The following is a 23,809-nucleotide window of genomic DNA, read 5'->3' on the forward strand; positions in this document are numbered from 1 at the left end:
GTTGAGCAATAAGTTTAAATAATATTTCACTACTAAATTACCAATGCAAAATAAGCAAGATTACGTTATTTTATTATATATAAAAACACCTTGATCATATTGGTGGATATTAGTTTCCTTGATATGAATATTTGTAGAGATAGTGTTATCAATATTTTTTTTATTACATTTGCATCTGGGGCCCTGAGTGGCCCTGAGTGGCCGAGTGGTCTAAAGCGCTCACCGTTCCGGATCACTGCCATCTCACCTCTGTCTGCATATGTTCGAGTCCAAGGCTCGGCTAACGTGGGTACGTGGGAAAGCCTGCCAGTAGCTTCTCGTGGGTCGGTGGTTCTTTCCTGGGTTTTCCAGGGTTCTTCCTCCACCAGTTATACTGGCCGTCAAATATGGCCTATCTTGTGCTGAAAAATGGTGTTAAACCCTAGAACAACAACAACAACAACATTTGCATCTAAAAATGAAACATGCATACTAGATGCATTAAATTTAATCGTCAGGTGAAAATTATTTAGGCAATCAGTACATTTTTTCAGTTCTTCAGTTGAATGCTTCTAGATCAAAAATATGTCATCTAAAAATCTGAACAAAAGAGATGATTAAACTTTTTTGTTTTGAAGAAAATCCTCTTCTAATTTACCCATGAATGAGAAGAGTATGAAGGAGCCATAATAATACCCATTGGCGTACCCATTATTTGTATGTAATTCGTATTATTAAATAGAAAATAATTATTTTCCAAGATAAGTTTAATTATTTTACAAATATCTTCACTAGATAGTGTGCTATTATTTGGATTGTTATCAAGAAAATATTTACACGCTTCAATACCATCTGCATGCGGAATGTTGGTATATAGTGATGTTACATCTAATGATACCAGGATAGAAATTATCAGATAGCTGTGGAATAGACTTCAATATTTTAATGAAAGTAGTTGTATCTTTAATATATGAAGGAAGTGATTTCATTAAAGGTTGTAAAACACGATCAATAAATTTTTATTAGTTTTCAGTATATGAATTACAATCTCATACAATGGGTCATCCTGGATAATTTAAAAGTATATTATGGTCAAAATTTTTAGTTTTGGGTAATATGTAGAATTGAGGTGTATGTATGTTAAGAGGGTAAGTATCAAATTCCTCATATACAGAATTATTATTTTTAGTGATCTCATTAATGCATGTTGAAATTTTTTTCTTTAATTTCTAACTGACATTCAACTTCTTTAACATAATCATCTAGATTCATAATAATAATCATCCTTTTTTAATCACTATACTGTCATCATTCATTAGATTATATAAAGACTTAATTTCGTCCTTAGAAATATTATTATGATATTGCTTTTATGATTTTCGGTTAATATCTCTTTTGTGATCACTTATATATAAAAATCTAAATATTAATCACGTAAAAGATGACAATTCTGTTATAAAAAGGTCATTTTGGTGACAAGTTTTCGGATGACTTCTCCAACCAATTGGGGCAACTTCTCCAACCACTCTGGAGTAACTTCTCCAGATACGCTGGGACGAGTTCTCCCAGAGCGAGTTCTCCGCAAACCTTTTCATAAAACTTTATAATTTCAAAGCAATAGCTATATTGTATCATAATGTCATAAAATGCAATATGAACGTTACAATTTTAAACCATTTCACAAATAAAAAGTACGCCTGCACATTTAAATGACGGTTTCTTAACTTAATAATTTATAAGTTTCGATTAATTACATCTTATACATCATATTTCACTATGCCACACCCATCCACTCTATAAGGCCTACTCACATTACCAGCAATAACTGTAGAATCGTTACGGTGTATCTGTTTCATTTGTTTCCTGTTAGTTTTTTTAAATATATCTTGAGTATATTTTCTTAAAATTGCATACTTAAATTACGCATAAAAAAATGCGTGCCCTATTGCTGCTCAAAAGTCGCGCCATGAGAGGACGCACTGGGGCTTGTTAACAAGAAATTAATAGCACAAGTAAATGATTTGATGACTGGGGGGTGGGGGGTCAAACCTGTAATAGCCCCTGTGATAGGACGTACCGTACTGCACTGTACTGTATGCTCTTATCTACTTTGTACCCGTAATTCGTGGACATCGAAAGCAAATATGCCTAATCTACTGCGTAGTTGTCGGTCTACTGAACCTTGACAGCAATTGCAAACCGACCAAGAACTTCCAACAGTTATAGTCTACAACCAAGTTACACTGTCATAGTAGTTTTACCTGTACAATTTTTTTTCTTTTTCTTCTAGTATTGATCGTACTTCGCTAACCTTCAGTTCACTAAAATCACAACAGAATTACTCCCCGTAACCGCCGGCTGGCATCATCAACAACCGACTGGTTTCGTGTCGTAATTTAATGGGAATATCCTCTATCTTTTCGGTTAAGTTCACAAGAAACCTCGGACGTAATTCTCTGCAATGGAACTACTTCTAGGTATCACGGTACCAATTGTTTTTCCATAGACCTTAATGCTAATGTTTGGGGAAATAAATATATTTTCTATCCTACTTTAGCGTGCACATCACACACTATTCTAGAGAGCAGTGTTAGATTGTCAATTTGACAAGGACAAAACCAGGTACTCCATTGCATTTAAGAGACATAACTCTGCTGGAACTAGACAGGGGTAAGAGTTATCTAGTCACAACAGACACTGTTTCAGGCATGTGTACCACATTTTAAAAAAAAAAAATCATAAAAAATACAAAATATCATCCAGATAGGAATTAACATAATCTCACATGTTGCCAGGAGGCACAACTTTTTTTAAGCCTAACAGAATGTACAACTCTTACATAATGAGCAGCAGAGAGGGTGAACAGACCATAGAATTCCGACAAAATAAATAAAACAAACAAATAAATCATCTCGTAGAAAGGTCCAGATTTTACAAATGAACTTTCCTTGAGATGTTTATTTTTGCAATAACCGATTGTGTTAATAAAACCTCAGTTCGAAATAGTATCTGAAAAAATAAAGTACTCTACGTGTTTATTTATTTCTTGTTTATTTTTTTGACGACCAACGTTGGTAGGTACCCTCTCTGCTGCTATTAATTTACCACCATACCAAGTTTGATGAATATTTTTGAACTCGTTCTCGCTGTCGTTTTTCCTCATCTGTTTCATCTTCATCTGAATCTTCGGAATTTGTTCTATGTTTCAAGTAATATTCAAGTTCTGATGGTGGTTTTTCTACTTTGGGATTTATGTTCTTTCTGTGTTTATAATATATCATCAAACTTCTGTATCGATCTCCACCGCAATTTTTGCAAATCTGATATAATCCTCTAACGCCGTTGTTACATCCAACACATCTTCGTGGACCAGCATGAGGATTTTTCTTTATAAGATAATTATGTTTCTTGCAATATTCTCCACGGCACCTTTTGTTGCATTTATCTGTTGTTCCTTGACGCAGCCACGCACAGTTGTTCATTATATTAATGATATCTATTTAATTAAATTTAATTTTATTATCACCCCTGTTACCCAAATATTTTATCAATACCCACACGATATCTTGTTCTTGGATCATGTAAATTTATTGTTATAAATCCATGCGGGGTAGCTTGCGCTCGTGAAAAGAAATTTTTGAATTTAATTATATCCATGTCACCACCACACCAAGTTTGATGAATATTTCGCAACGTGTGTGTGTCTACGCCATTAAACACAACTAAAATGTTGCAGTTGTCTCTGATCACCTTTGGAATTTGTGTATATCGTTGAGTAACATAGATCACGTCTGTATTTTTATGTCTTCCTCGGGAAAATATTCTGGCTGGATTTGATTGTTTATCTAGCATCACATCGTCGTACACAACTAAATTATTAATAAATCCATCTATGGAATCTACGGATGGTGCTTCATCAATATCGGTTATAAACTCTATAACATCAGTATCTTCATCCAGTAATCGCGCGTTTTCATTGAAATCTTTAAGTACATCATAACATCGTTGATCATCAACGGATGGTGCTACTAAATACAACTTATCCCATTTCAACCATCTCATTATCAGATTAAGTAATAATTGCGTCTTACCCGATCCAGATGGTCCTATGATAATCATTCTGATGGAGTTCGGTAGCGCAGGATGATGCTTAACTGGCTCTCGTTGCCGAGTTGCTGAGAAATCAATTATATCCATATATATTATAACATGAATTTATATTGTTTACGCTGTAAAGTTAAAACTCCAACTATTGATTTAGTTACGGTTATAACAAAAAACAAAAAAATAGCGTATGGTGGAAAATGTTCTGTGTGCGGTAGAAAGAAATTTTCGTTTTTACCTAATAAGCGCGGTGGTGATATTGCTAATTTGATGTCAAAGTTTCCAGGTGCTCCATGGGCTAAATACAGCGGAGAAAAACATCTACCAGGATATAATTATTGCGGTCCTGGTACTCGACTCGATATCAGGCTCGATAATCAAGATCAACCAAAACCAGGCGAGGAACCAATAAACGCTATTGATCGAACTTGTCATGTTCATGATGTAGCTTATAAAAGTAAAAATCTACAAGATAGGCATATTGCAGATGTAAAATTAATTCATTCATTAAATTCTATAAAAAATAAAAATATTAGAGAATCATTAGCTAATTGGTTAGTAAGATCCTCGATGAAAGGTAAATTAGCGATTGGGGCTGGTAATTAATAATGGAATCAATTTATTATTCGCCGAGAGGATACTGGAGAGGCAAAGCAGCAATTGGTAAACTCGCTGATGCAGCATCGGTTAAACATTCTACTGCTAGCGCGTGGTTATCTAAACAAGCAATATGGCAAATTTATCTACCACGTCCTAAACAAATTCAGTACGCGTATTTCGATGTCAGTGTTCCTAATGAAGTTCATCAAGCTGATATTCTGTTTTTACCGCATGATACTGTGCGTGGAAAAACGTACAAGTACGCGCTAACCGTAGTTGATGTTGCAAGTAGATATAAAGAAGCAGAGCCGCTATCGGCGAAAACATCATCTGAAGTAGCCGATGCGTTTGAACGAATTTATCAACGAGGACTCGGACCACAAGGTGGTCTGCGATGGCCGCAGCTACTACAGGTTGATCCTGGTAAGGAATTTCTTGGTCCAGTATCATCGCTGATGAAACAACACAATACCAAAATACGACGAGGTCATACTGCAATTCACCGTGATCAGGCAATTGTTGAGCGATTTAATCGAACACTTGCTGAGCGGTTATTTGGATATCAATACGCGAGGGAATTTATTCAGGATAAAAGATCTCGTGAATGGGTTGCAAGATTACCAAACGTGATAGCTGCATTAAATAATGAGATCACACGAACAACCAACATGAAACCCATTAGCGCGGTCACAAAAAAAAGTATACGAACACAACGGAAAGATGCTGGAAAACAAAAAATATTAGGTGATGTCACAGTCAGATATTTATATGAGCCTGGTGAACTTGAAGGTGGTAAAGCGAGAGCAACTGATCCTATTTGGAGTGTTACCACACACAAAATATCTACCGTGACAAGATCCACTGGAAGAAATGTAGGCGTTTCCAGACCTGCAATCTACAGATTAGATTCTGCTGCTCCTCAACGTGGATTTACACGTGAACAACTACAAATAATTGCCGCGGATACACAACTACCGCCGCGATCACTTCGGTGATTTCGATCACTTAACTAGCGCCTCTACGTCGATTACACTCAAGACAGGTTAACATGGTATTTTCTCGTGTATGACCGCGACTATTATCTTTTCTATCTACGGTAAATTGTCTTGAATCATTACTCGAATATCGCCATAACATTATACAATTACAACTGGTGCAGTGATTGTTCTGCTGCTGTTTTAACTCAATAATAAATTCAACATCAAGATCAAAGTCGCGTTTATTTTTTTTGTCAGATTGTTTATATCCGATTAATTTTTTTCTTATTATATCATCATCGATGATGTTAAATTTATCAACGATTTCAGGAATTATAATTCTACGTAATTGAGATATATTTCTGACCCTCGATACCGCTAAATAAACTAAATTTGACCACTCGATGCGATCGTCTACAATCCAGACTCGTGTATCAGAAATAGTTAATCCCTGAGACGAGTGGATTGTCATGGCGTATCCCAACACCCATGGAGATTTGTCAGCGCGTAATGCATCTTCGACCACACTGATATCAACGGCGACAATATCATTTAATACGAGATTTTGCTTCCTTGACTCTGTCTGTCCTGGAATATCAACATTAATATTCTGTTTTCGTGTATCTGATGGTCTATAACATAACGGAACGGGTAGTTCTGAATATTGTTCTTTATGTAGCTGAAATAACTGTTGTTGTAAAGCGTCTCTGATTATTTTTCTACTTGCTACGATCAAATCGGTGGGTCTCCATGAGTTCAAAAAATCACTCATTGATGTCTCTGAGATCACTCCACGTATTATTTCACACTGAATTTTGTTTGATTGTAATCTGATTAATTTTTTAAACTCCTTCAAATTTGCATCAAGAGCTCTATGATCATCATCTATTTCTTCGTAATAATCAACGAAATTTTTTAACCAATCATGTGGAGATGGTCCAACAAAGGGCGGAGGTTGACCATGATCGCCACACATTATTATAGCGGTATTTTTCGTCAACAACCAATCAAGAAACATTTTTAATGTATCCAATGACACCGTGCATATCTCATCCCAAATAATTATTTTAGGTATATATTTTTCTCCCATTCGCTCAGGAGTCCATGTATCCCCGCGCCACCGAAAGAAACTATGATACGTACACGATTGTACTTGCCGCTGTTTCATCTCACGTGCAAGTCTATGTGTGGGTGTCAGCACGATTATATCTGAATTTCTAAAAACATTAATCGTTCGAGTTGTTTTGCCGCATCCACCAGGTCCATTGAGATATACTGTCTTATATCTGGTTATTGGATCACTCAACGATGGTGCCTTCGACATTTCTGATATTTTATTACCCTCACGATAAACATCTCTCACTGGAACATCTGCTGATTCTACATAATTGTGTAATAGTTCCTTTTTTATTCTCCACGAACCCCATCGTTCATCATTACTTGTAAATTTCATAACAGGTTCTAAATATTTACTTGAAATATAAAACGAGTCCGTTGCGACTCTGACTGCGGCCTCAGGAAATCTATTAATCATCGATAATAAATTTATAGAAACATAAGCCAACATGGAAGATCTTAGATGAGTATATTGCGGGGATACGTCATTTATGTAACTAACGATCGTACCTAATTTTGTTCCGTCGGATAAATAAACACTCTCTCGATTTACAAATGTATTTTTCGCCGTTGTATCAGCGATTATAAAATCGTACTCGGCATCATCTAAAATTAATCGTGCGTGATGTCTTTTATAATCATATGCACCACCTTGAGTAAATTTACCTATAATTTTTCTACCAAGATCTTTTGCGGTTTTGAGTTTATTAGGAATATCGTCCTTAAACTCGCTAATAACTTCAGAATCTGACATGGGCAACCAAATTTTGGTCTGTGCATGATATGATATAATTGCCTCACTGACCACCAACGATGTCAGTATCATACAATCTAGCATATATCGCAACAAAACTATAGGTGCCCAACGTTTTTCACAAAAATGTCTGCCAAACCAAACATAACAAATCTTGTGAAGATTTTCGTTAAACTCGAATGATTCAATACAGGCGAATCCAGTCAGATCAAAATCAGGTAATGGTCCATTAATTGCCACTCGCGTCATCTCGTTTGTAGGGTGACCAAATCTTTCAAAGTACGTAGAACAATCTCCGTATTCCAGAAAACTTCCTGGATAACATGCAACCATATCAACCGAAATAACATCATTGTAATTATATTTGGTATTCCATAATCCGCCATGTCCATATTCGACGCAACTTGCACGTACGTCCTCGAGTAAATCAAATCGTGTTGGTTTCCATGAATTTCGTTCCCTGGCGAAATGAGCCGCAACAGATGGAACGGTAAAACAATTAGTTAGTAATTTGTCAGTATTTTCCACGTGCTTGCACTGTAAAAACGTCGCAAGATTTTTCATCTCGTCATGGAGGAATTCTGTGCGATATATTTCACCACTCGGTTTGACAAACTGATCAAATTCACCCTCCTCATTACTTTTAAATAACCATACCGATACAGGATCGGTTTTACTTATTTCGTTAATAAAATCAAACATACTCATATCTGCCACAGAATTATCTGCCACAGAATTATCTGCCACAGAATTATCTGTGGGATAAAATCTAACAGTTCGATCACGTGGAAATATTGTTACTGCGTTAGTCCATGCGTGTGCGTTATGATCGATAATATTTATTGGAGCTCCTTTCGATTTATATTTCGACTGGTACAGTACTTCTCCCGTTATTGTTGCTACGGTTATTGGAAATTTTAATATTTTTCCTAACTCAGCAACATCTTTTATTGTAGCACCGTTATCCTTAACTGAATCAGCCCACGAGTTTATTTTTTCACGCCTTAAATCAGTTAATCCATTTCCACGCATCGCGTTTGTAAAGTGTTCTATTACTCGTTCAGCCACACAATTTAACCTTGAAAATTTCATCGGCGCTAGTTTATCAACGTTGGGTTTTTTATTTATCTCATAAATTCCATAAATAACTGCTGTTACAGGATACGCTCGCTCATAATACGGTTTATCAATACCAGTCAATAGACCCGGTCTGGAATTTTTACTTAATATGATAGTTTTATTATTACCAAGGACAGGATCATATTTGTCACGGATAATCCAACTATCTGTTTCTGTTAATACAATAAATTTTACTCTGAAGAAATATTTTTGATTGCCCTCGTATTCAGCGATGTAGTTAATGATAGTTGCCGCTCGCTTGTCGTTCATTGTAGCGTCCGTGACAGCGTCCTTGACGGAGTCAGCGCGTATAATCTTGAACGTTGACCATGTATGAGATGCACCATCCGTGTAAAATTCTTTCTTAGCGTCATGAATTTTCGAGATCAAACTTTTATTTTTCGGATCAATCAAATCTCGCACTGGCAAGTCAGAAGATAATCTGTCAAGGTTGAATTTATACTTAACAGGCCTAGTTTGGGATAATCTTTCAAACTCGTTCATATAACTAAAACAAATATTTAAATAAAGAAAATTATATATACAATGTCCCAATGTAGATGGTTGATGATCGGCTCAGTAAATCGATGCAACAAATCCTGTAGAAAGGAATATTGTTGGATGCACTCACAAAACATACGACGAGGAAGTCTAGGACCAATACCATGTCTACGGTGTGGTATTGGAGTGCGAGGAAAGACAAAATTATGTGGAAAGTGTGGCGGGAAACGGTTCAGAGAACTTAAAAGATATTATGACAAAAAAAATAATAGCGGTGAAAACGCTATAAAATCCGTGGAGGATTATATATCAAGATTTCAGACAAACAATGATTTAAACATATAATATTATTATAATGGAGCAAAATATATTTGTCCCACATCCTGTCATAACAAACTATGAATCAAATATTAATGGTATCATCAGAAATTGCAGGTTGAAGAGACCAGTTGGCGTTGTTTCTAATACTGGCTATCTAAGGTTCACAGTTGGAAAGAAAAGATATCATTGTCATCGTTTCATCTACGAGTGTCACAGGGGGTTGATCAATGATGGTCTTGTTATTGATCATATTGACGGGGACACTCAAAACAATAATTTATCCAATTTACAAGCTATCTCTTACAGCGAGAATAATACACGTGGAAATACAGGAAGATGTAAGACAATCGGAAAGAGGGTGGTAATTTCTACAAACATAGAAACCGGTAAAGTAATTATGTTTCAGTCTATGAACGCGGCTGCGACATATTTTGATATTCACCCGCAATCAGTACAAAGAGTGGCAGAAAATATATATAAAACAGCTCTCTCGAAAAAATATAAACAGAAAATCACATTTCAGTATCAATAACTATCATCACCACATTATTAACTATCATCACCACATTATTAACTATCATCACCACATTATTAACTATCATCACCACATTGAATTAATTTTTTTTAATTTATGCCACAGAGGTCCTCCATACACTACTGAATTTTTGATTTAAGGGGAGATTACTTTGTAATATATAGTTTTCTTCGTAGATGGTTGGTTTTTTATGATTGTAATTAGTCAGTTTAACTAATTACATCGTAACTAATTACATCGTAACTAATTACTCGTAGAAGTATTATTTATGGTTTTTAAATATTTTCCCATCATACAACACATGATAATATTATTGATCCGTAGGAAGCTGTGTGTGAAACAGAAATCGTTACTCATTGTAATTGACCTGCAGTTGTGTATTCACTGAACTTACAATTCTGGAAAGTTCCTTGACTGGTGCATTAATGCCACTATATTATTGATTTTCGGTCTGCTACAAATACAGAAACTGTTATTATCCAGAAACCGCTACAAATACAGAAACTGTTAAATACAGAAACCGTTATAAATGCAGAAACTGTTATTATCCAGAAACCGCTACAAATACAGAAACTGTTAAATACAGAAACCGTTATAAATGCAGAAACCGCTACAAATACAGAAACTGTTAAATACAGAAACCGTTATAAATGCAGAAACTGTTATAAATACAGAAACCGCTACAAATACAGAAACTGTTAAATACAGAAACCGTTATTATTCAGAAACCGCTGTTTAGTGTAAATATTGGTTCCTTAGCTATATATTAACTTCCGAAACATATGTTCGTAACAAGGTTTGATAGCTCGATCAGTATGGTATTGGACTGTGGCGCTCGCGGTCCAGGATCGAATCCCCATGGCTGACAATTTGTCGGTGGTGCGCATAATTGCGATTTTTATAATAGTGGGGGGAACCGCAAGAACCCCTCCGCTCAGCAAATTCACAACCACAATATTGACTGGTTGTTGATACCTATTTTTCGTATCACCCACTGGATTAATTATTATGGGTGTGATTTTGCTGAGCGTACCTTAATTAAGTTATATGTTTGTGCTGTCCCAGAAACATCCCGACGAACTCGAAGGGATTCTGGGATATTTTTTTTATTTTAAAGATTTATATATTATATAATGAACCATGAAAATATCAATGATGTAATTGTCGCTATTAAAAAATTAAAAAAAGATGGAATTAATATATCTGATGAACTTAATCCTGAAAAAATAGTTTCTGACTTTGAGATTTTACAAGAACGTAAAACCATGGGGACACACACACTATCATCTGAATACAGGCTCATGAAACGGATTCAATCGGCAATGTTTCAGTCGCTAGCTACCGTAGAAGATGATCATGTGAAGGAGTTCGTTCCTCTTTCTACCGCCGTAGAAAGAATTAAGTCGTTATTATCCCATGAGTATGAGGCAAAGAAAACGATTAGTACTCGCATAAGACAATTAAGAAAAATAATGTCAGAGAGTAACTTCGTTACTGATGAAACGATCCAAGGTAACTTCGTTGGTGAAACGATCCAAGGTAACCTCGTTACTGGTGATAATAAAAATGAAAGTTTTGGTAACTGGGGTCCAAGTCAACGCTGACCACGTGTATTGATAGTCAAAATCAAGAAAGTTCTAACCTTGTCAAATTTGTTCCTAATAAATTTTATTTATTATAAATTTTATTTATTATAAATTTTATTTATTATAAATTTTATTTATTATAAATTTTATTTTTACTGAGGATTTATTTTTTTTTTTACTAAAATCAAGAAAATGCACAAATTACTTGATTCTGACGGGGTAGTTGGTAGTCAAAATCAAAGAAAAATGCACGAATTACTTGATTTCTGACGGGGTAGTTGGTAGTCAAAATCAGGAAAATTGAGCAATTTCGTTGTATTTTAGTAAAAAAAAAATAAAAATCTCAGTAAATAAATAAATAAAATTAATTTATAATAAATAAAATTTGTTAGGAACAATTTGACAAGGTTAGAACTTTCTTGATTTTGACGGGGTAGTTGGTAGTCAAAATCAAGTAGTTCGTGCATTTTTATGTTTCTGAGGGGGTAGTTGGTAGTCAAAATCAAGTAGTTCATGCATTTTTATGTTTCTGAGGGGGTAGTTGGTAGTCAAAATCAAGTAATTTGTAAAATCAGGAAAATTAATAAATATTATTTTTTTTTTGTTGATAGAAATTTTAATTTTACTTTCATCGACTAGCTTTTTTAGTTGCCTAGGCCTTAGTTGCCTAGGCCGATTAATTTGTACCAAACACAAATTTGTGCCAGTAATAATAAAATATTTTTTTAAGTTGATTGAATTTGATTCTGATCTCCGTTACAAATGTTCTTCTAACTGTTAAGAAATTCTCGCGTGTAAAAACCCTCCTCCACATGAAGATCTACGACAAAAGTCTTTACGACAAAAGTCTTTACGACTTTACATACAGATTTATTATAAGCTCTTCTTCACGTATGTCAATCAAGCGATTAAGGTGGTCTGTGAGTTTAAAATTGATTCGTGTTAACATATTATTGTGACACCGCAAATACACGGGATTAGTTGGTTCTTGCACGATTAAATTTCCAGGGGGAACTTGTGGTGTGAACGTGTACAGGATGTATCCTTGTTGAGCTTGATTTGATCTTCCGAGATCTATTTGATAGCTGCCATCGATTACGTCACAAACCAGATTGACCGCGACCGTCGGTGTTATATTAACGATCCGCGGGGATACATGTCTTCCTCCGCCGTGTGGATCATTATCATATCTGAGAACAGTTGGAGGTGGTGCTAGTTTTTTCCACGCATCGAGTATTTTAGGAAAAAACTCATCAATGACATCATTGACAGATTTTCTTAATTTATCCGGATTATAATCAGGAAACTTAAACGTTACAATGTCAGCTTCGGGTATTTTGTACTTGGCTGTGAAGGATTTTTTATAATCGCTTGATGACTTAAGAACCATATCTCTAATTCTGTTATAGATAACTTCAGAAGAATTAACTATATAATTTAAAACTTCTATGTGCCTAATAATATTATCGCGCGCAGATGTTGAATCAAATAAATACTCTTGAAAACTATCACGTAAATTATTTACTTGTATTTCATGGTCTAAGTTTATTGAAGCAAATATAGAATCAATATTCAAAGCAATAACACGTTCATTAAGATTATACAAAAGAGCTCTAGGATCATATACAGGTGCTCCCCCCCTCCATCCTGGTTTTACTTCTATGTAATCTAACCATTCTGAATTCATTTTAATATCATGACGAAGACTGGTCTTTGACGTAAAATCATCCCGAGTTGGTTCTGGTGGTCCTTTATGCACCGGGAGAATTTCAGGCCATCCTAGCACGGATCTGATTGAAGATTTATAAATATCAACGGCATAATCAGGCGAGTTTATTTCAACCGTCGAGGACAATGTCGGCTCGTGAACGTTTATTGATATTTTTGATTCCTTTCCCGTTATTGATTTTATTCTACGCGCAAATTCCTCACCGATCTCTTCAATCTGGTAACTGCCGGTTGGTATTCCAACAACAACCCAGTCAGTTGTTCCATCGGGTTTGTTGTTGTTAGTAAATACAAGCGAATTATTTGCTGGTGTACCATTAAATGATTTTGATCTGATATTTGGCCAGCTGTAATATACTCGTAATTGTGCAAGTGCTATTTCTTTTACTGGAATTGCAGTAGGAAAATTAACACTAAATTCAGGATTAGTTGAACTTACCGAGATCATCGTTATCTTTGGCGGAGTTGTGTTGGTCACGATCTGCTGGAGTAATTCTGTCATTATTGATACTTGTATCTTTAATACCTTCATCGTATATTTTGGTCATCATTGAAAATTCGAAATTAGATATAATTCCATCACTGAGACTCGCTGATAACAACGAGGATAATTTCGAGTATGCTACCGTCACTGTATGTAATTTTATTTTGTAATCGGATAACTTTTCGTTCGTACAAGTACATATTTTTTTTGTGATGATACCAAGCACACCTGCAATAGTTGTTGCTGCTGAAATACAGATAGTTACAACTACTGGTGCCATCGTTGTCAACGCTGATAATATTACACCGGTTCCAGCAACAACAGCGGATACTGAATAAACAATCACATCAACGATAACCAATCGTCGTCGATATTTTTTTACTTTTACTGTATATTGATCAACTTGATCTTTTAGCGCCGCCTGCCATTCACGCGCTTGATTGTATCTGTATTGCGCACCGTCCATATATATTTTTATGCCGTAACCAATTGAGGTGTTTCAGCTACAAATTCCAAACACCACCAGAAGGATGTTGCGGTTAATTCCTTATCAGCTACTTCCAGAATAAATATTTCTTCGGTTCCGCTATTTAATACAACAGATACAATCCCGGAAAACCTGTCTGTGGAATGACGCCATGGAAACGTTGTAAATATTTCAAACTTAGCGGCGGAAAACACAGACAGCCTGTACACGCCAGTGACTGTTGCGGTATATTTGATAGTATTATTTTGCTGCGACCATGTTGCAAATCCAGATGATACCGTGCATACGATGTTTGTAATATGCCCGGGAGTTATTGCAGCTGGAATTTTAATCAAATTGGTTTTACTGACAATCTCAGGAATTCCTGCTACGACGTCTTGCTGTGTTTGTTTGATCGTGTCTAGGTTATTTTTGATATCAACGAGTTTCATGTCAATGACGAAAGGAGTTCCAAAGAACTTACTTATGGAATCATCGGTCCTTTGAAAATTTCTTCGATGCCTTAAAAAACCGGTTACGTGAACATCATATTCGGCCCGTAACGTGGATAATTTACCGTCTACGGTGCCATAGTTGACATCAACGTATTTTTTTGTTGCTGCATCTTCGTCAGATGTTGGATCCGCTAAAACTACTATTTTATTTCCGTTCATGCTAAGTTCACCCATCATTGTGTCACCGGTGTTTTTCATACGATTAGCAACACTTTTTGCAATTTCATCTCTGATGGTTTTAAGTGACATACTTGAATCTCTGATTTTACCGCTATCAGTAAACACGGGAATATTATCTGTAACTGCACCAAGTACTCGCCGGACTATATCATTCCATTTGATATTGCTGGTTTTTAGTTTACCATATCGATCTTGAAAAATAACAACTTCATCTGGGTCAACTCCAGCAAGGTTCATAATATCAGCGAGGTCATCTTTAGTCGCATACTTTGACAGATCAACGTCGGATTTTATTTTCTTACTAGTAGAAGATCTTCCGTAAATGTCAACCATTATAATAAGATCCGTTGTTTAAAATGCTTTACGCGCAACATATCGGTTGCTTGTATAATCGTGCACGACTTTATGTGGCGGCCTGGATGATTTTGATATAGCGTCGAGTACATTAATTACTTCACGGCCGCATATTGGCGGATCTGTCATTGTTTGTGTTGGTAGCGTTGAATACCAAACTTTGGTTGTTGCATGGAGTGGTGCGACATACTTGATAAATTCAACAGGTGGAGCTAACCCGTACGAATCAAAATAAACAATTCCACGCGGGTCAACCGCGTATGATACCCAGTGAGTACCGGGTCCGGAACGTTTGTCAAGATTAATAATACCTGTTTCTAGTTTGTTTGGTTGTTTCGGTAATTGATCTCGCATAAAAACACCTCTAAAGGCGGATATTTTTAATTTTTTAGCAGCATCAAGTAAATCAAAATTTGATGATGGAACGTTTAACGAAATGACCCTGGAAGCCTTAGGCCTTTTCCCCAACGAGATCCCGGTAATCTTAGACCGCGTCCCTTTTTTTTGTATCCCTGCCCTGTTGCTTTCTTTAGTGCCATTCCAGCGGCTGTTCCAACAGCACCTAACGCGGCCGCTTTTGCTATGGCTGGAGCAGCCGCAGCTAGTAATGCCGGAATGGCCGCAAATAGTGGGAATATACCACCCGTTTTAACCATGTCTTTGATGGCGCTCGGGGAGAGATGGAATTGAACTCCAGTTTTTGATTCTAGGGCTTTATTGAAATGTTTAATCTGATTATTTGTCAACGATAATTTGTTTGGACCACCACTAATATGATCTCGTTTTAGTGATATTTTAGTTCCGCATTTGTTGGCGGTTTTTGATTGAAGCTTTTTTACCTGACCCGGGGTCAGAGTAACATTAACATGACTATACGACATTTTTATATAAAATATATTTTTCTAAATAGCACGATTAAAGATTTTCCACCGGTGCATCAACGACCCTCATTCGACCACTGCCACCTTCAAGTAACATGGCCTTGTCGCTAAGTATGACCGCGATCGCTCTGTAGAAGCCGGGAACAACTGGTGGACCGGGTATATCAGGAGGAGGGTTAGTAACATGAGCTCGAAAGTGTATATCAACAACAGATTGTTTGGATAAATCAAGATGTTCTAGTGAAAAATAATAAATCGGATATAGACCTGTAAAATCTAGTTGTGATATTTGCAACCCGGTATCTATATTTTGATCACGTCCCATGAATGACATTAAACGATGATATGCGCGCGCTACATGATTTTGTGCATAATTTAGTTGTATATCCTCAGATGGTTCTTGATGTCCATTTATCCGTAAAGAAACTTCACTAACTCCAAGGTTGTCAAATATCATATGTGAACGTTCTTGATTATTCGTCCGAGCATTATCTTGTAGTGCAATAAAAATATGTCGTGGTGCAGAAACACCTTGTTGTGATGCTATATGCCATGTAAATAAACCATTAATATTGCTTTGAGCAGCATCTGTGGTTACTGTTAACCATGATAACAATGATTTACCGCCTTGATCCATAAAAGATAGTAATTTTTGTTCTTCAGTAATAGATGGAGTCATTACTGGCATCCACAATGAAAGTTTTGATATATTTACTTTACCCTCGGCAACACCAGCACCTCGCCAGATTGCATCATTATCATCACTTTTTCTTACGAGCACAATTGTGTGTTTAGCTCCAAAGATGACTTTTCTAACATTTCTGCAAAATCCAAAGATGTGAGATAATGGAATTGCACATGAAAAATTTCTATTATTTCCCGACAGCGCTGCTCGGCGTGTTGCAAATCCTAGGTTGTAAGTCGCATTAACGCTTCCTATAATATCATAATCAGCACCTGGTCTGTCTGCGTGCTCAAAATCAACTGGTTGTGGATCAACTGAAGTAGCTCGTGTTACCAGTACTTTGGTATACTGAACATGATCAGCGTTGTTGGTAATATCCTTAGCAAACATCATTGTTGGACCAGCTGATCTTGTAAAGTCGTCAGAATATCTCGCCAGACCAATTATTGTTGTAGCAACGTCGACATCCTTCTGAACTGATTCAATATTTTTTCCATCAATCATGTATGTGGCGCTATCAAACAACGCCATGATCCCGTTGTTGACAAAACCAACACGCAAATTAGCAGCATATGCCGTATTAGCTACAACATTCGTTACAAGTCTACCTTCTACTTCAATAAACGCCTCAGCGGGCAAGAAATATCTACTTGTATCATGAACCTGTAATTCGATTCTCCCCCGCTGATTTGGTAGTCTTGCGTCATAGGAATAAAATTGATAATCACGTATAGATTCATACTTAAGGACAGGTGCCTCCATATCAAATGCTGGGTCTGATTCGCGCCTGAACATTTTTATTATAGTTACCATTTTTCCAAATGATGATCATCGTCGACGAAGACCACTTCCTGCTATTAAATTTGATGTTATATTTTTTTCTGCTTCTTCAGATATCGCCGCTAGTTTTTGATTTGCAGCCTGATTTATTATTTTACTTACGTCTGCAGGCATCACCTCAGTACTTGCCAGTTTCACCGGTGGTTGTTGTTTTCGTCGCAATAATCGTGATAATCTTTCTTTAATCGCCGAGAACGCCTTACCAGCAACATTGACAATTGCTCCAGGAGCTTTATCACGAACAATATCAATAGCCTTCATCGATAATTGTTTTGCAACAGGTGCTACTTTTGGAGCTATCCTCGTGAATAATCCTCGAATAACATCACCAAGTCCATTTCCGTAAATTGCTTCATAGATTGGTAATCGTGAGTTTACCGCTCTAACCTGTGTGGGTTTACGATGATTATCATGCACAATCATCTTATTTTATTTACCATTTATCTAACAACTAGTCATCAACGAGCTCATCAATAAGTTCTCGGTAAGCGCCAATATCCATGATACCACCTTGAAATAGTCGCCGACAAATATCAGCTGCTTCATTGGTTATTTCTGGTGAATTATTTCCGGCACGTTTTCCTCCTATGAGAACTTCTAACCGTGACACATCATTGATGATATTATCAGGACATAAACCAGATCCTGTTTTAGGTTCATCTTGAGGTGTTTTAAATACTGGTGGTTGCATTACCGGAGTAAGTACTTCAGTGGTGGCCGGGGGTGAACCTTCTCGAAATCCATGTGGTGAACCTGTCGGTGTAAATGTCATTTTCGGTGCAGAAATTTTATGTAAAGGTGAAGGAATTTTCTTCGAGGTGAGTAATTTAACTAGCTCTTTAGTCTTTTTAATTTCCGACTTCAACCTTTGCTGTGGCGAAGAAGATTGTTGTTGTTGTTCTATTTGTTGCAGAGGTGGAGGAAGCTGATACTGGAAGGACTCTCCTTGTTTTGGTTGTTCCCATCTCTCTCTATAAAGTCTTTTTACTTCTTCTTTAAGTTTTTCAAATTCTGGACCTCTAGCTTGTTTTTTGTCGTAATATACGCGATATATCCATTTAATGAAATTATCATCATTTGTTTTTTCAAAACGGGGTTTTAAAATACTAGATTTATTAGATATACTATTTAATATTGCTTCAGGTAATCTCTCTCTTTCAGTTTTTCTAATTTCCTCAACAACTCCTTCGTTAAATTTTGCAATTAATTCTACGTTTTCTCCTGCTGGTTTGGATTTAGATGCAAGTTTTTTTCTCACATCGGCGACTTCAGTACGAAGTTCTCCAATACCTTCAAGTATTTCCTCATCAACAGGTGGAGGTTGAGCTGCGGCTATTTCCCTGGCTATGCCAGGTGGAAGGTCTCGTAAAATCTTCTTTGTCTGTTTGGTTCTTCTTGCTGTTTTTTCTAATACCGGAAAAATACCCTTTTTCCTCCTCTCATCTTCCTCCGCAATATCTCCCCATATAGTTTTTTCAGCAGCCGCCGCAGCTTTCTCAGTAGCTGTAGTGACGGGTTTAAACAGTTTTTTAGTGTCTTCTTCGTACTCAACTTGTGCTTCTTGCTGCGCTTGCAAGTTTTTTCTAAATGAGTCTCTGACAGGAAGAAATTTTTTAATTGTTTCTAATCGTTCTCGTGCTGTTCTTGCAGTATGAGATTCTGGATGTACCATTTTATTATAACATAATAATTTAATTAATATCAGCAGAAGAGGAATACAGAAGTTTGATGATATATTATAAACACAGAAAGAACATAAATCCCAAAGTAGAAAAACCACCATCAGAACTTGAATATTACTTGAAACATAGAACAAATTCCGAAGATTCAGATGAAGATGAAACAGATGAGGAAAAACGACAGCGAGAACGAGTTCAAAAATATTCATCAAACTTGGTATGGTGGTAAATTAATAGCAGCAGAGAGGGTACCTACCAACGTTGGTCGTCAAAAAAATAAACAAGAAATAAATAAACACGTAGAGTACTTTATTTTTTCAGCTACTATTTCGAACTGAGGTTTTATTAGTACAATCGGTAATTGCAAAAATAAACATCTCAAGGAAAGTTCATTTGTAAAATCTGGACCTTTCTACGAGATGATTTATTTGTTTGTTTTATTTATTTTGTCGGAATTCTATGGTCTGTTCACCCTCTCTGCTTAATGCACCAATCACAGCTAGTTTTGTTGTTTATTTCGAAATACACCCAACACCTTAAGCTCCTCCCACCTGGACTTGTGCTAAAAATCAGTCTGAATTTGTCTAAAGTACACTATCCATAGCAGCTATTAAAATAGGGAAAATGAATTTTGCCAGACTAGACAATACCAGCTTCTGAAAGGGCAATGAATGAATTACCAAATATATAAAATGTAAAAAAAAGTGATAGGCTCTTTTTATACAATTTACCTCTGAAGTTCAGGAAGTGAAAATGACCAAGTGGAGCTAGCACTTTTTTGAAAGATGCACATCTGGAGTAAGGCCAAGCTGTATACTCTATAATCCATATTACACCCATTAATCATATACCAAAATAAAGGGAATTAAAGGTTCTTTGAATCATACCTAAGATATACAAGGTCTTTTTTAAATAGCCAGTATAACCAGTGAGGAAAGCCAGAGAAATTCTTTTTCTTTAAAATCCTATGCAAAATACGAAACTGAGGAGCGCCATCTATATAATACGTGCTTCCAACAGAGTAACGGTTATTTCCTCTTGCAAAATATTCAGTGGAGAGAAAACTGAACAAGCACTTGATTCAGGAGGAAACTAATGGAAAACCCTCCCCAGTTAACACGTCTTAAGAGAGACAACGCCATCCAGCTGTACGGAGAGAAAATCAAGACTGACAGAAACTTTCAGTCCTTGTTATTAACCACAGACTTGTCCGTTTCTTGCGCAGTAACTGACGATTCCGTTTCTAGGTCTCATTGTGTTGTACCTGGGTTATACATTCGGAAAGTCTTACAGCTATTTATAGAAACATTCTATTTTTAACCAACTGTTATTATGTTTCCGAAATGACATTTGAACTTGATTTCAAATAAATTGTAAATCAAAAATTAACATGAAAAAACATGCATGGTTAATTAATAAAACAACAGATAATAATACAGTTTATAGAGAAAAGTGAACCTTAGAGGGGGACATAAAAAGCGTGTAGTCGAACACTCCTGTTCAGGGAATCCTGCTAATGCTATATATAGCTATGAGACCTATATAATAGCGAGTCTTAAAATTAGCTATCAACACATAAATAAATAAAGACACTTACGTTTAAGATATTATATATCTCTTCTTTGTTGTTCTTTACTCCTTTTAGAACTGCGTTTCGTTGCCAGTTTATATCAGATGATTGCTGGAAGCGATCGATATACAGACAGCATGAGTGAGGATGATACCGAGGTGATCCAAATAAATATCTATGGTGGCATCAAATTGTCATAAAGTTGTGAACTTGCTGTACATGTTGCAAAGTGTAAATCAACATGAAACGGACCTGGAAGTCGAAGAAATATGTTACAAATCAGTTAAATTTAAACAAGGTAATCGCAAACTGGCATAAATGTAGTATAGTGTTTAAATTAACGCTTGTATAGATATTTCTTTATACGATGTGGACAGTGTACGTCAAGACTTACACTCAGGTTGTAACGTTTATAGGATATTAGGTATATAAGAAAAAGAAGATGAATATAGCATGTAATATCATTGCATAATGCTTAACAGTGAATTCAAAATTCAGAAAACAAAGTTAAGAACCTATAATAGTTTTTGATTTTTTCAGTCTTCGTATGATACCTGTATTCATTAATTGATTATATTTATAAACTTTAGTCCTGGAAATTAGATATAAATCGGTGGCTATGATCATGAAAATAAGAACAAGACAGAATATACAATATCTTTCATTATAGGAACAATATATTTCATTATAGTAACAGTATCTTTCAATATAGGAAACATTAGCCCATCTATTGGTTGAAAAAGAAACCTATGATTTGCAGTTTTAAACTTAAAGACGTTTTCAGATATATATATATTTTTTTGGGGGGGTAACGAGAAATAGATATTTTCTAAATCCAAACTAGTTTTACATAGCCAGGAATCAAGACATTAACTGATGTATTGATGTTAACTGCCCAAGCTTGTCTGTATTGATTTTTTTATAGTTGTAGTTCTGATTTTGTTAACCATTTAACTGACACAAAGCTTTGATTTGTCCATACGTAGCGAAATATGACAGCATCTAATATAGATCTAAGTAGTTAAGTGGGCCACTTTACCGTCAATGGGAATTAGCATTACAAGACCCCTTGGGCAACTCTAGCGTCAAGGGAAATTTAACATGGAGAAAAATCGTGGGCAACTCTAGGGACAATGGGAATTTAACATAGAGTTTGCGTCTGTCTAGGGACAAGGGAAATTAACATGGGGAATAGAGTTTGGGCTTTTGGGATTTTTTTTTTTTTTTTTTAATTTTTTTAAATTTAAATTTAAATTTAAATTTAAAAAAGGGGTAGGCAATGGAAAGGCTATCTCTTTTCGAGAAATATGGCTGGCCCTGAAAAGGGCCTTTGGGTTTTCTTCTGCTTCTAGTTTCTTCTTTTTCTCCACCAAGTTCTTATTTTATCTCCAACACTCTTTCTCTTCTTTTCTTTCTTTTTTTTCTCCTGCTCTTCTTTCTTCTTCTCTTCCTCCTCTTCTTTCTTCCTCTTCTCATTTTCTTCTTCTTTTTCAATCTTTTCGTTCCATTTGCTTATTCTTATTCTTTCCTCTTCATCCTCCTTCTCCTCCTTTATCTCTTTCATGACACCACTAATCTTGTCCTTTACCTTTTTTAAGTTATTAATTTCCATCTTTACACGATGGGGACTATAGGAATAATGGTCTTCAACCAGTCTTATCAACATCTGCTCCATCATTCCTAAGTTGTCTAAAACGTCTTGTAATGTTTGTATTTTGTCCATTTGGTTAGAAGCCATCTTCTTTTTTTATTCTTTGCAGAATGGTTTGAACGACGAATACTGTGGGTTCTTATACTTAAAGCGCGTACGTGAAGGAAAACATCCCCCTAAAACGTAAAATTGATCTTACCTAGATCATGACCAAACAACGCGCGGACGTGAAGGAAAACATCCCCTACTTTTTCATTTCATATAATAAAACCCAAACTATACTCTCCACATACGCTAAGAAACAATAAACAAATCCATAATCTACTATCCACACAATCGTACGTGAGCGAGTACAAACACAAACACACAAACACAAACACACAAACACATACGCTAAGAAACAATAAACAAAATCCATAATCTACTATCCTCACAATCGTACGTGAGCGCTTACAAAACCCAAACTATACTCTCCACATACGCTAAGAAACAATAAACAAATCCATAATCTACTATCCACACAATCGTACGTGAGCGGGTACAAACACAAACACACAAACACATACGCTAAGAAACAATAAACAAATCTATAATCTACTATCCACACAATCGTACGTGAGCGGGTACAAACACAAACACACAAACACACAAACACACAAACACAAACACACAAACACATACGCTAAGAAACAATAAACAAAATCCATAATCTACTATCCACACAATCGTACGTGAGCGGTTACAAAACCCAAACTATACTCTCCACATACGCTAAGAAACAATAAACAAATCCATAATCTACTATCCACACAATCGTACGTGAGCGGTTACAAAACCCAAACTATCCTCTCCACATACGCTAAGAAACAATAAAGAAACCCATAATCTACTATTCACACAAACATACCTGAGCTCTTACAAGCACCAACACACAAACACATACCCTCACACTATCTTAGAAAAGAGTTAGTGTTTATATTCACACTACTCTACCTACACATTGGCAAATCGATCGTTATTTCTTTTCTAGAGTATTGGGTAGCCCTGAAAAGGGCTGTTTTTTTGGAACTTCATGGACACCTGGTTAATGGTGGCACCTTCCAGGCCTGGCGCCACATACACATCTTATCCCCCAGTTACTTTTTACTTTTTTGGGGGAGAGAGCAGAGGCAGGATATGTCGCT

The 23,809-nt window shown here is 36.1% G+C and overlaps 1 protein-coding gene across 1 annotated transcript in view; it reads right to left on the reverse strand.

Annotated features, from left to right (window-relative positions):
- Positions 1-21,117, reverse strand: part of LOC149782112 (uncharacterized) — a 108,186-nt gene extending 87,069 nt beyond the window's left edge. The window contains exon 1 of the mRNA XM_089933551.1: positions 21,002-21,117. The gene's annotated coding sequence lies outside the window, so the exon portion shown is untranslated. The remainder of the gene's footprint in view (positions 1-21,001) is intronic.
- Positions 21,118-23,809: the final 2,692 nt, after the last annotated feature.

This window comes from Sinohyriopsis cumingii, chromosome 15 (genome assembly GCF_028554795.1).
Source record: "Sinohyriopsis cumingii isolate HCF-2022 chromosome 15, ASM2855479v2, whole genome shotgun sequence".
NCBI lineage: Eukaryota > Metazoa > Mollusca > Bivalvia > Unionida > Unionidae > Sinohyriopsis > Sinohyriopsis cumingii.